This window comes from Cetorhinus maximus, chromosome 11 (assembly GCF_964194155.1).
Source record: "Cetorhinus maximus chromosome 11, sCetMax3.hap1.1, whole genome shotgun sequence".
In the NCBI taxonomy this organism is placed as follows: Eukaryota; Metazoa; Chordata; class Chondrichthyes; order Lamniformes; family Cetorhinidae; genus Cetorhinus; species Cetorhinus maximus.
In genome coordinates, this window is record NC_135889.1 from 86,748,776 (window position 1) to 86,764,141 (window position 15,366).

Consider the following 15,366-nt stretch of genomic DNA (forward strand, 5'->3'; position numbering starts at 1 on the left):
GAGATGGCCACCAAGGTCATCCCAAGCCATGGAGCAGCAAGGTCAGCAGCCTGCCCTCAGTTCAGTTGCAAGCAGAGGGGGCACACCATTTAGGAGCAGGCATAAGAGATTAAAGTAAAGTACCTAGCTACACTTGGGGCTCACAAATGAATAGAGAGTCAAGCTGTGAAGCCTCGCATTTCTTGTTGCTTTAAGTAAAGGATTAATGTGTGGATGCTACATCTCCTTCCACTTCTTGCTGCCTTTTGGGACTTCAGCTATACCCTGGCTCCTTCGAAGGGCTGCTTGTGAGGATCCATGCCACATGCAGTCAACATTTCACTCTTGGCCACTGTACAATGTGCAGGGCAATGGAATGGTAAATGAAGGAGGTGACGGCAGGGTTACAGAAAGGCTTTACTAGTATGGAACCAACAAGAAGTAAGGGTCATATGAAAAATATTTGTGTTAATGTCTCCTGAGCCTCCCGTGTGTGCATCTCATTGTGCCTTGCCAAGAATCCCTGGGTACCTTCATCATTCGTCACCTGGTCCTCCTCCTTGGACTGCTCAAGTACGTACATGTCATGGATGCTTCCCAGGAACCATGCACACGCCAGAAAGATCTGTCCACAGTGGTTGCAGACCAGTTGTACATTGAGCAAGTGGAAGCCCTTCCTGTTACTGAAGGCTGGTCCGTGGAGCCTTGATGGCCGCATACATATAATTGGTCACACTCTGCACCTCGGGGAGTCCAGTGATGATCCCAAACCTAATGGCCCTTGGAAACGTGCAGACTCGTTGGCACTCTTAAAAAGGGAATTGGTCATCACCTTGATGCATCAATGCACCACAGGCTTTGTGATCCCACACATATCTCCAGTGGCTCCCTGGAAAGATCCCAAGGCGAAGAAGTTCAGCACCACAGTGACTGTTAGCCTCACTGGCATTGGGTGTCCACCACCTCCCATGAGGCTCAGCTCTTCCTCCAGCATGGCACACAGATCAGTGACAGCCTCCCTGGAGAGGCACAGTCCTCACAAACACTGCCACTCAGACATCTGCAGATAGCTGAGTCTCAGATGGTAGACCCTTTCTGCAGGATAGCTTCTTCTATGCTCAGAAGCCTGCTTGTGTGCTCCTCTGCACTCTTCTCCTGCATTCCTACCATGAGGCAGGTGCTCTTGTTGGCTCGGAGGTTGCTGATGTCCCGTTGCCTGTGGCTGAGACCTTCCTCCCTCTCTGCTGCTCTTTCCCCTAACTGGAGGGCCCAAAGCCTAGGTGACTGCAACACATGGCAGGTGGCCCCTTGCACTTTCCAAGGCCTCTTATCCAAAGTCACCCATGCCCCCTTTCCCCACCCCCTTCTTGAGCTCAGGTGCCAGTGCCCCGATGGGAATCTGGTAACACGCCATAGTACTGGCACCTTTCTCCAATCCCTGTCTTCAATTGCTAGTTCCTACACTGCTCCACCCTCCCTGGCAGACCACACTGGCTCTCATGATAGTTGCTGGATGAAGCCAACACTGAACTCCCACTTGCTTTCTGCCTCTTTTTACCAGGTGAAGGTCTGAAGTCCCCTGGTTCCCGTGTTCCATTTGCAATGTTCAAAATGCCCTGTAAAAAATATTCTCAATGGACCAATTAATTCTCTTAATTACTTTCTCACTGTGAATGTGGATGAAGTCTTCCAGCCATGTTGGTCAACGGTCAACAGAAATGATGTGAAGACTTTGGGCTTCTGGCCCAATGTTTTCCTCCTGATATTCCAACATCCCCTGCCTCCAAGCCCATTTCCAAAGCACCCAAAAAGTTCCGGCCATATTTTGCAGATGTGTTCATTCTGGACTGTCTCACTGTCCACAAGCTCCCATATATTGCTTCCTGGAACAATCACAGAATCAAAAAATGGTTGCAGCATAGATGGCAGCCTTTTGGCACGTCATGTCTGCGCTGACCCTCTGAAGGAGCAATACACTTAGTACCACTCCACTGCCCGTTTTCCTAAAACTGCATGAATGTTCCTTTTCAGAGAATGATCCAATTCCCTTTTGAAAGCCTTAATTGACCTGGCCTCCACCACCCTCTCAGAGAGTGCAGTCCAGGTCCTAACCACTCACTGCATGAAAAAGTTTTTCCTCTTGTCACCATTGCTCCTTTTGACAATTACCTTAAATCTGTGCCCTCTGGTTCTCGATCCTTCCACCAATGGGAACATTTTCTCCCTATCCACTCTGCCCAGACCCCTCGTGATTTTGAATACCTCTATAAACTTTCTCTTATTTAAGGAGAATAGTCCCAACTTCTCCAATCTTTCTATATAACTAAAGTTCATCATCCCTGGAACCACTCATATGAATCTTTTCTGCATCCTCTCTAATGCCTTCAAATCCACCCTGAACTAGATACACTACTCTAATTAAGGCCGTATAAGTATTTTCAGTAGGTTTAACATTACTTTCTTGCTTTTGTACTCTATTCACCTACTGCTGAAGCCAGAATGTCATATACTTCATTAACCACTCTCTCAACCTGCCCTGCCATCTTCAATGATTGATACACATATACACCCAGGTCCCTCTGCTTCTGCACCACCTTTCGAATTTCATCCTTTATTTTGTATTATCTCTCCATGTTCTTCCTACCAAAATGAATCACTTCAAACTTCTCTGCATTAAATTTCATCTGTCACTTGTCTGCCCATTCCACCAACCTGTCTTTGTTCTTTTGAAGTCCTCCTCATGGTTCACAATACTTTGAAGTTTCATATCATCTGTAAATTTTGAAAATATGCCTTATACACCAAGGTCTAGGTCATTAATATATATATCAGGAAGAGAAGGGGTCCTAATACTGAACCCTGGGGAAATCCACTGTAAGCCTTCCTCCAGTCAGAAAACAATCATTCACCATTACACTTTACTTCCTGTCACTCAGCCAATTTCATTTCCATGTTGCTACTGTCCCTTTTATTCCATGAGCTCTAACTTTTCTCACAAGTCTGTTGTGTGGCATCTTATCAAATGCCTTTTGGAAGTCCATGTACACCACATCAGCTGTATTACCCTCATCAACCATCTCAGTTACCTCATTAGAAAACTCAAGCAAATTAATTAAACACAATTTGCCCTTCAATCCATGCTGGCTTCCCTTAATTAACCTGCATTTGTCTGAGTGACTATTAATTTTGTCCTAAATTATCATTTCTAGAAGCATCCCCACCACCGAAGTAAAACCACAAACATGTTATGCACAAAGCTCTCAATCTTGCTGATGTGCTGCAGTGACACCAGCTGCTGCTCAAGCTCCAAAACCTGGAGCTCAAGCTTCTGCAGGTGACAACATTTCCTACACATATGGTTATCCAGGACATGGGAAATGTCCCACATGGAATAGAATGTGTACTCCAGGCATCAGAGCTGGCCTGCAATTCCTCTAACCATTAGATAATAAATTGTACTACTTAAAAATAGACTCACCAGCTACTTACTTCCATTTTTCTGTTGTCACCTAAGTATAGAGAAGTTAATTGAAACACTTTACTTAACCCTTATTATAAAAAATGAATTTCTTATAAGTTTCCCAGCTCCTTAGACTAACTCCCTAACTTTGGAGAAAGGGAAACAAAGTTACTATACTCATCAGCCAATCAACACATGGCCTTTCTGTGATGGCACAATTTGATGTTTATCTCTCACTTCAGTGATCCTGACCTGCTACCCCCTCCTCCCAGCCTGCTGCACAGAGATACTGACCTGCTGCACATTCTTCCAGTCTGCTTCACAATGACCCTGAGCTGTGTCATAGTGATTCTGAAGAAGAGTCATACAGACTCGGAACGTTAACTCTGTCTTTCTCGCCACAGATGCTGTCAGGCCTGCTGAGTTTTTCCAGCACTTTTCGTTTTTGCCACAGTGATCCTGACCTGCTGCACACTCCTCCCGGTCTGCTTCACAATAATCATGACCTGGTGCACATTCTGCTTCACAGTGATTCTGTGCAGTGGTCCTTGTCTTGTTTCTTGTTTCAATGATGCACACAGGCTGTCGACATTGCAGCTGAACTAACTTTATTGATAACACATTTTCTTAACATAAAAACATATCTGCAATAACTGAATTCTCTCAAGACGGGCTCCAACAAGTGCTATCTGACCTTCAACTCCGAGGTGAGGTGGCTTCCTTCCTGGTACAAAGTAACATATAGTATCTAATACTGGGGTCCACTACCACAATCAATTATTATCATGACATTTCCCTTTAAAAAAAACAAACTTTTATACAACTCAAGTACACAAAGTCTCTTATCTATTCTTTATCATTCTGTTTTGATCTGTCTGTTGTGACTTTTACTCATCTTTATATCTTTGTGGTTTTTTTCACAATTCTTCCTCTGAATGTTCTGAATGGTGACAGAGGTGATTTTGAAGGACAAGGGGCCATCTCCAGCTCTGTGTCACTATCACCCCTTTGATAGTTTTCAGGACTCTCAGGCTTTGTCTGGTTATCTGTTGTTTTACTGGTGCATTCTGGTTTTTGATCTTCAGCTACACTTTCTGGTTCAGAGCAGGGTTGCGTTTAATTTGTTTTCTGTAAGAATTTCTGGTTTCTCCTGTACTATTGTCTGTTTGGAGTCTGCACTATGTAAGACTTTGGTTCTCCTGTGATTCCTGTGACAACAGCAGGATTCCAGATCCCTTCATGCTGAATCCTCACTGTCTCTCCCATGGTCAGGTCAGGCAGAGGTCGGACGCCTCAATCAAAGTACTGTTTCTGCTCTCTCAATTTGAGCAGGTCCTGTACGCTGCAGCTCACTGGCTATGGAAATAACAGTTGGGGTGCAGTTGGAAGCTTAGTTCTTAATCTTCTCCCCATCCAGAGATGTGCTGGAGATTATCCAATGCCCTCTAATGGAGTATTCCTGAAATCCAGCAGAGCCAGGTAGGGGTTTCTTCCATCCGCCTTTGCCTTCCTCAACAGGTGTTTTAAGATCTGCATGGTATGTTCCACCAGTCCGCTGGATTGTGGATATTTGGGATTTGATGTGGCATGGCTAAACGCCCAGTCCTGTCCAAATTTGCAAAACTCAGTGCCTGACAATTGTGGACCGTTACCCGAGATGAGCACTTCAGGTATGCCGTGGCGAACAAAAATTGATTTTAAATGATTTATAACAGTGATGCTCTTACTATCATTTCTCAGCAGCACAGACTCAAAAAAAAGAGTAATAATCTACAGCTAATACGTACTCACTGTTGTCAAATGTGAACAAGTCCACCACAAATTTTCTGCCAGGGCCTCTCTGGAACACTCTGTGGTTGAAGTGGTTCTTTTTGTTGTGATTTACCGTACTTTTGGCACACTGCACACGCTTTCACCATTTCCCCAAGTTGTGCTTCCATTCCACGCCAATGCATTACATCTCGAGCTCTCCTCCTGCATGTTTCCATGCCAAGGTGACTTTCATGTATGTACTGAAGCATTTCTTTCCTCCGTATTGCACGAATTATGATCTTTTCTCCCTTGAAAAGTATTCCTTCTACTACATGAAGTTCCTCGAGAAAGTTCCAGCACTCTTGTATAGCAGAAGGGGCTCTGTTCCAATGTGTGGGCCAGCCAGTTTGCACAATCTGCTGCAGTTTTCTCAGGTTGGCATCATCCTTGGTCGCTTCCCTGATCTCATCCAGTTTGGTTACAACCACAGTAAGTTCTTTGTCAGCATGTGAACCTGTACTTCTCTTTCTTTATCCTCTTCCTCCGCAATGGGTAGGTATGTACGTGACAGAGTGTCTGCGATGTACATTTCCTTGCCCAGTTTGTATTTAACCCTGACTTGGTACTTCTGCAGATGCATTAGTAATCTTTGGATTCTTGTTGGTGCACATTTCAGGGGCTTTTTAAGTATAGCTTCCAAAAGCTTATGATCAGACTCTACCTCTACATTTTTGCCATAGACAAACTGGTGGAAGCTGTTATGATGCGGCAGATGATGTATGCCAGGCGGACAAATCTACGAGGGAAACTTGATCACGTTATCACAATGGCTTTGCAATTTGTATGTATTTCGAGATGCATGCCCTAAATTTAGAAGTAGTAAGTCCAGCAAGACTTCAGAGATTTTTTATAAAACTAAATTAAACATTTATTATCAAAAGAAAAGATTACAAGCACATACATAGGTCTATAAATTACTACTATAATAACTCCTAAAAACATTAATTAACCTGGCTTCCAGTTACACCCCTCGTTAAGGCAACGGAAAAATAAATAGATTTTAAACAGATCCAAGAAAGTCAACACAATACCTTGGACAGTAGGATTCAAAGTGGTTTTGCCCAGCTTTGGCAGGCTTAATGCACAAATACTGGAGGCTTCTCACACTTCTGTTAGATCTTAAAATGTCTTCCGTGACACATAGCCTCATTCTCCTTTATACACGTTTCTCCCTTTTAATGTAAAATCCATTGTTCCCATATGTCTTTGGAACTTTACCTCTCTCATAATATAAATCTTTTCATGGTACTAATATTATCCGTAACCTTTGGGAAAAATAAACACACTGCTTGGCCTAGCTTCACTGGCTAGATGTAAACATCCTACCATCTCTTTAAAATTCAAACTGCCTAGATTTATCTAAAAATGCAAATTCTCCTCACCTTACTTTCTAAGACCTCAGCCATATTTACGTCTTTAGAATTTCAAACCTAGCTTCTTTTGATGAGTCAAAGCCTCCAGACCAGCCGTCTCCAATTCAATTAAATCCACACAGACAGGACACAGAAAAACTATCCAAAACCCACTATTAACCTACTTTTACAATAAATCACAATAATATTATGAGAATTATTAAACTTTTGTGACAAAGCGTTCCAGGCCAAACACAATTGCTAGCACTTCTTTCTCTATTTGGGCATATCGCTGCTGTGTTTCATTCATTGCCTTTGAAGCATATGCCACTGGTGCCTCATTTTGCAAAAGGACAGCTCCCAGGCCAGTCTTTGATGCCTCTACTGAGATCTTGACCGGCTCACTGACGTTATAATACTTTAACATTGGTGCCTGGGTCAGTGTTCTCTTCAGACTCGTCAAAGCTTCCTGGTAACTTTGTTCCCATTGCCATTCCACATCATTTTGTAGGAGTTCTCTGAGAGGTGCTGTCAGCTCTGATATGTTCGGAATGAATTTCCCAAAATAGGTCACCGTTCCCAAAAATCTCTCCAAGTCTTTCTCACATTCTGGGGGTGGCATATTCACAACTGCTTTGATTTTACTTGGGACTGGCTTCAGTCCCTCACTTGTTAGCACATGTCCCAAGTACTTGATTTCATCAAGACCTTTTTGCACTTTTCTTTCTTCAGCTTGAGGTTCCTTTCTCTAGCTCTGGCCAGCACCTGCCTCAGTCTGCGGTCGTGTTCTTCTTGTGAGGCTCCCCAGACCAGCACATCATCGATATAGGTTTCCATGCCCTCTAACCCTTCAAACATCTGCTTCATCATTCCATGAAACACATCGAGAGCTGAATTAATACCAAAGGATAAGCGTAAAAACCTGCATCGCCCATATGGTGTGTTGAAGGTACAGAGACAGGAGCTGTGCTCATCCAACTTGACCTGCCAGATGCCTGAACTTGCAGCCAAGACTGAATAATATTTAGCATCAGCTGGTTTACACGTGATCTCTTCTACTGTGGGCAGCTGGTAATGTTCTCTTAGTCCTGCCTGGTTTAGGTCTCTCAGATCCAGACAGATTCGCAGATTCCCATCTGATTTTTCTACAATTACAATTGGGTTAACCCACTTTGTCGGCTCTTCTATTTTCTTGATGATGTGAAGTTTCTCCATTCTTTCCAACTCTGCTTTCAGTCGGTCTCTCAGCATTACTGGTATTTTCCTGGGTGGGTGTATTTTGGGTGTCACAGTTTTGTCATTCTTGATGATGTGTTTTCCTTTTAGGCAACCTCGCTCAGGGTGTCATCAGTGGTGACAATCATTATTCTCTTGATTAGCTTCAGATTTTCACAAGCTTTGATTCCAAGGATAGGTTTTGCATCAGCTTTCACCATTATGAATGGAAGTGCTTGAGACTTTTTTTTTGTATAGTTCACTTTAAGCGTGCACTTGCCTTCTACTGCAATTTTTTCACCTGTATAAGTAGACAGCTTACTTTTGTTTTAGTTAGCTGCTTTCCTTTGCTTATCATACAATGCTGGCTTATGGGAATGACATTTACTTGTGCACCTGTGTCAAGCATGAAATTCACCATCATGTTGGTAATTTATAAATCAACCTTCCATTCGTCTTCTTTGGAATTTTTTGTTACTGCGTCAACAAAAAGTTTCAGTTTCAGTGCCTGTGTCAATCGTGTGCACTTTCTTCAATTTACACATCTTGATGAAGTGATTTAGTTTATAAAAACAAAAAGCTAAAAGCTACTGCGGATGCTGGAAATCCAAAACAAAAACAGAATTACCTGGAAAAACTCAGCAGGTCTGGCAGCATTGGTGGAGAAGAAATCAGTTAACGTTTCGAGTCCTCACGACCCTTCGGCAGAACTGAGTATAGTTAAGAGAGAGGTGAAATATAAGCTGGTCTAAGGTGGGGGGCGGGGGGAGAGAGAAGTCGAGGGTGGGGTGATTGTGGGGATAAGCGAGCAGTGATAGGAGCAGATAATCAAAAGATGTCACAGACAAAAGGATCAAAGAGGTGTTGAAGGTGGTGATATTATCTAAGAAAAGTGCTAATTAAGAATGGAAGGCAGGATACTCAAGGTACAGCTCTATTGGGGGTGGGGTGGAAAGACTAACAAAGTTTTAGTTTTAGATTTAAAATTAATGGAAATAGATGGGAAAAGAAGAATCTATATAAATTATTGAAAAAAAAAGGGGGAGGGGGGAGAAACGGGGTGGGGATGGGGGAGGGGGAGTTTAAGATCTAAAGTTGTTGAATTCAATATTCAGCCCAGAAGGCTGTAAAGTGCCTAGTCGGAAGATGAGGTGCTGTTCCTCCAGTTTGCGTTGGGCTTCACTGGAACAATGCAGCAAGCCAAGGACAGACATGTGGGCAAGAGAACAGGGTGAAGTGTTAAAATGGCAAGCGACAGGGAGGTTTGGGTCTTTCTTGCGGACAGACCGCAGGTGTTCTGCAAAGCGGTCGCCCAGTTTGCGTTTGGTCTCTCCAATGTAGAGGAGACCGCATTGGGAGCAACGAATGCAGTAGACTAAGTTAGGGGAAATGCAAGTGAAATGCTGCTTCACTTGAAAGGAGTGTTTGGGCCCTTGGACGGTGAGGAGAGAGGAAGTGAAGGGGCAGGTGTTGCATCTTCTGCGTGGGCATGGGGAGGTGCCATAGGTGGGGGTTGAGGAGTAGAGGGTGATGGAGGAGTGGACCAGGGTGTCCCGGAGGGAACAATCCCTACGGAATGCCGCCAGGGGGTTGAAGGGAAGATGTGTTTGGTGGTGGCATCATGCTGGAGTTGGCAGAAATGGCGGAGGATGATCCTTTGAATGCGGAGACTGGTGGGGTGATAAGTGAGGACAAGGGGGACCCTATCATGTTTCTGGGAAGGAGGAGAAGGCGTGAGGGTGGATGCGCGGGATATGGGCCGGACACGGTTGAGGGCCCTGTCAACGACCGTGGGTGGAAAACCTTGGTTAAGGAAGGAGGACATGTCAGAGGAGCTGTTTTTGAAGGTAGCGTCATCAGAACAGATGCGACGGAGGCGAAGGAACTGAGAGAATGGGATGGAGTCCTTACAGGAAGCGGGGTGTGAGGAGCTGTAGTCGAGGTAGCTGTGGGAGTCGGTAGGCTTGTAATGAATATTGGTGGACAGTCTATCATCAGAAATTGAGACAGAGAGGTCAAGGAAGGGAAGAGAAGTGTCAGAGATGGACCATGTGAAAATGATGGAGGGGTGGAGATTGGAAGCAAAATTAATAAATTTTTCCAGGTCCAGACGAGAGCATGAAGCAGCACCGAAGTAATCATCAATGTACCGGAGAAAGAGTTGTGGGAGGGGGCCGGAGTAGGACTGGAACAAGGAATGTTCCACATACCCCATAAAGAGACAGGCATAGCTGGGGCCCATGCGGGTACCCATAGCCACACCTTTTATTTGGAGGAAGTGAGAGGAGTTAAAGGAGAAATTGTTCAGTGTGAGAACAAGTTCAGCCAGATGGAGGAGAGTAGTGGTGGATGGGGATTGTTCGGGCCTCTGTTCAAGGAAGAAGCTAAGGGCCCTCAGACCATCCTGGTGGGGGATGGAGGTGTAGAGGGATTGGACATCCATGGAGAAGAGGAAGCGGTTGGGGCCAGGGAACTGGAAATTGTTGATGTGACGTAAGGTGTCAGAGGAATCACGGATGGAGGTGGGAAGGGACTGGACAAGGGGAGAGAGAAGGGAGTCAAGATAATGAGAAATGAGTTCCGTGGGGCAGGAACAGGCTGACACGATCGGTCTGCCAGGACAGTTCTGTTTGTGGACTTTGGGTAGGAGGTAGAAGCGGGCCATCCGAGGTTGGGCGACTATCAAGTTGGAAGCTGTGGGAGGAAGATCTCCAGAGGAGATGAGGTCAGTGACAGTCCTGGAAACAATGGCTTGATGTTCTGTGGTGGGGTCATGGTCCAGGGAGAGGTAGGAGGAAGTGTCTGCGAGTTGACGCTCAGCCTCCGTGAGGTAGAGGTCAGTGCGCCAGACAACAACAGTACCACCCTTGTCAGCGGGTTTGATGACAATGTTGGGGTTGGACCTGAGAGAACAGAGTGCAGTAAGTTCAGAGAGAGACAGATTAGAATGGGTGAGAGGAGCAGAGAAATTGAGACGGCTAATGTCAGGCCGACAGTTCTCAATGAAAAGATCAAGAGAAGGTAAGAATCCAGAGGGAGGGGTCCAGGTGGAGGGAGAATATTGGAGGTGGGTAAAAGGATCCGTTGAACGGGGAGAGGACTCCTGCCCAAAGAAGTGAGCACGGAGACGAAGACGGCGGAAGAAGAGTTCAGCATCATGCCGAGCCCGAAATTCATTGAGATGAGGGCGTAAGGGTATGAAGTTAAGTCCTTTGCTGAGCACTGAACGTTCAGCATTGGAGAGGGGAAGGTCAGGGGGTATAATGAATACGCGGCTGGGGCTGGGATTGGAAGATGGGGTGGGGACGGAGGGACAAGCAGGGGTGGAGGGTCCCAGATGGGTGTTGGTGTCGATGAGTTGTTGGAGCAAGTTTATCACAGTTCGTACATTGCTTTCCATAGGCTGGATAACTACATGGTAAATGTTCTATTCCGCATTGGCTGCATTTAAATGATTTAATAGCAGTTTTGTTTGTTTGTTCAGGCTGTCTATTTGTTCTTTTCCGGGGCTATTTCTGTTTAACTGCATCTAACTGGTTGACCGTGTGTGGCTTATCATCTTGTGTGATCTGTTTAATCGTGCATTTCGTTGACTCTGCCTCTCTGCAGGTGTTTATTGGTTTCTCCAGTGTGAGATCAGCTTCTCTCAAAAGCCGTTTTCTCAGGGTGTCATTTGCGATTCCGCAGGTTATTCTATCTCTGATGAATAATTGTTCAAGCTCTCCAAATTCACACAATTTAGCTCATTTTCTCAGCTCAGTTACATACTGACTAATGTTGTCATTGCCTTGGGTGCATGTAACAAATCTATATCTTTCATATGTGATGTTTTTCTTAGGGCTTCAGTAGGCTTTGAATTTTTTCATTATTTCTTTCAAATCGTTTCATTTCACATCACTTTCAAACATGAATGTATTATAGACTTCAAAGGCTTCTGCCCCTGCCAAATGAAGAAAGATGGAAGGCTGTACCTGAGGGTCGACTTTGGAATTCTGCCTTGGAAGGTGGTGGAGACAGGGTCATTGAATATTTTTAAGGCAGAGGTGGGTACATTCTCGTTAGGCAAGGGAATCAAAGCTTATCGGGGTTAGATGGGAATGTGGAAATCAAAACATAAGAAGATCAGCCATGATCTTCTCGAATGGCGGAGCAGTCTCAAGGGGCCGAATGGTCCACTCCTGTTCCTGTTTCTTATGTTCTTATATTCTTATGTTATGTCATTGTTATCACTGCCTGTCATTGTGATACAGCTCAATTCACTGCTGGAACCTCCTCCGGTTTTCGACGAGATCTCTCTCCAAACTGAGCTCTCTCAGTGGTTTCAGAACATCTATTGTTGTGTTTAGTTTATTTCTGACACCATGTCTTGGTTTTTTGTTTCAATGATGCACACAGACTGTTGACATTGTAGCTGAGCTAACAATGTTGATATCACATTTTCCAAACATAAACACATATCTATAGTAACTGAATGCTAACAAGACAGGCTCCAACATGTGTAGTCTGAGCTTCAACTCCCAGGTCAGGGGATTCCCTTGCTTGTACAGAGTAGCGTATAGAATGTAATGCTGCAGTCCACTACCACAATCAACAATTATCATGACAACGCTGACCAGCTTTGCAGTGATCCTGACCTGCTGCACAGTTATCTTGACCTGCTGCACAGAGATCCTGACCTGCTGCACAGTGATCCTGACCTGCTGCACAGTGATCCTGACCTGCTTCACAGTGATCCTTACCTGCTTCACAGTGATCCTTACCTGCTGCACAGTGATCTTGACCTGCTGCACAGTGATCTTGACCTGCTGCACAGTGATCTTGACCTGCTTCACCCTTATCTTGACCTGCTTCACCCTTATCTTGACCTGCTTCACAGTGATCCTGGCCTGCTACAATGTGATCCTGACCTGCTTCACAGTGATCCTGACCTGCTTCACAGTGATCCTGACCTGCTGCAGTGATCTTGACCTGCTGCCCAGTGATCCTGACCTGCTGCCCAGTGATCCTGACCTGCTGCCCAGTGATCCTGGCCCACGTCGCAGTGAAGCTGAACCACTGTGCAGTGATTCAGACCTCCTTCACAGTGATACTGACCTGCTGTCCAATGACCCTGTCCCGCTGAACACGCCTCCCAATCTGCTTCACAGTGATCCTGACCTGCTTCAACCCCTCCTGGTCTGTTGCATAGTGATCCTGACCTGCAGCACAGTGATCCTGCCTCGCTACACATTCCTTCATGTCAGCTTCACTGTGTTCCTGACCTATTTCACACTCCTCCCAGTCTGCTTCACAGTGATCCTGAGTTGCTTTACAGTGATTCTGACCTGCTTCACACATCTACCTGGTCTGCTTCATAGTGTCCCTAGCCTGGTTCATAGCGATCCTGACCAGCTTCATTGTGATCCTGGCCTCCTGCACAGTGATCTTGACCTCCTGCACAATGATCCTGACCTGCTTCACAGAGATCTTGACCTGCTTTGCAGAGGGTGCTCCTGACCTGCTTCACAGTGATCTTGACCTACTGCACAGTGATCCTGACCTGCTGCACAGTGATCCTGACCTGCTGCACAGTGATCCTGACCTGCTTCACAGTGATCATGACCTGCTTCACAGTGATCATGACCTGCTTCACAGTGATCATGACCTGCTTCACAGTCATCCTGACTTCCTGGACAATGACCCTGACCTGCTGAACACTCCTCCTGGGCTGCTTCACAGTGATCCTGACTTGTTTCAATTCCTCCTAGTCTTCTGCAAAGTGATCCTGACCTGCTTCACAGTGATGTTGACCTGCTGCTCAGTGATCCTGACCTGCTGTCCATTGACCCTGACCTGCTGTACGTTCCTCCCAGTCTGCTTCACAGTGATCCTGACCTCCTGCACAGTGATCCTGACCTGCTGAAAAGTGATCTTGACCTGCTGCACAGTGATTCTGACCTGCTGCACAGTGATCTTGACCTCCTGCACAATGATCCTGATCTCCTGCACAGTGATCCCGACCTCCTGCACAGTGATCCTGACCTGCTGCACAATGATCTTGACCTCCTGCACAATGATCGTGACCTGCTGCACAGTGATCCTGGCCTGCTGCACAGTGATCCTGACCTGCTGCACAGTGATCCTGACCTGCTGCACAGTGATCCTGACCTGCTGCCCAATGATCCTGACCTGCTGTACATCCTTCCCAGTCTTCTTCACTGTGATCCTTACCTGCTTCATTGTGATCTTGACCTGCTGCACAGTGAACCTGACCCACTTCAGTGATCCTGACTTGCTGCTCACTTATCCAGACCTGCTCTAAAGTGATCATGACTTGCTGCACTGTGATCTTGACCTGCTTCACTGTGATCCTGACCTGCTGCATAGTGATCCTGACCTGCTGCATAGTGATCCTGACCTGCTGCATAGTGATCCTGACCTGCTGCATAGTGATCCTGACCTGCTGCATAGTGATCCTGACCTGCTGCATAGTGATCCTGACCTACTGCATAGTGATCCTGACCTGCTGTGCAGTGATCCTGATCTGCTTCTCAGTGATACTGACCTGCTTTCCAATGATCCTGACGCTGTACACTCCTCCTGGTCTGCTTCACAGTGATCCTGACCTGCTTCAACCCCTCCTGGTCTGCTGCATAGTGATCCTGACCTGCTGCACAGTGATCCTGCCTCGTTACACGTTCCTTCATGTTGGCTTCACTGTGTTCCTGATCCATTTCACACTCCTCCCAGTCTGCTTCACAGTGATCCTGAGTTGCTTCACAGTGATCCTGAGTTGCTTCACAGTGAGTGTGACCTGCTTCACACACCTACCTAGTCTGCTTCATAGTGTTCATAGCCTGGTTCATAGTGATCCTGACCTGCTTCGCACAACTGTCTATTTGGTGTAGGTACACCCATATTGCTGTTGAGAAGGAAAGATGTAGTGTCTGCGCTCTTTTAGCAGTCATTCCATCTGCTTTGCTACTATCTTCAAAACTATATCAGTGATAATTATGTGCAGTTGTGAACAATTGAGTTGAATTATTAATTTAACAAAAAATAAGTTAATTGCTTTTCAAATTGTAAACATTTTGTAAAACCAACATACACACTGTCACATTCACTATTCTTAAAAATAATAGTCAAGGTTTTATCAACATGAAAGCTTGTGCCAGGAAAAATGGTTTGATTTCTTATCTTGAACAATATCTGTAAGGAGTGCGCCATATCACATTAGTTACAAAAATCTTCTAAACCCTTGTGAACAAAGAACAGTCCTCTGTAAATAATGACATAACACATATTTCCAAGGAATACGATTGTACAAGTCTCATACAGCTAACAATAGAGTCCCAAACATAATAACAAACACCTTTAAAAGCAGTGTTTAATGATAAAACGGGGGGCAGTTAGCTCAGTTGGCTAGATATCTAGTGTGTGGTTCAATCCCCCTTCTGGCCTAGGTAGACTTGGGGCCTGCCTCATTACCCTGCCCCATAGTAAAATCAGAGCATAAGCCATGGTTCGGCAACCCTCAAATAATCAAGGATGCTAACTGGAGAAGAAGAA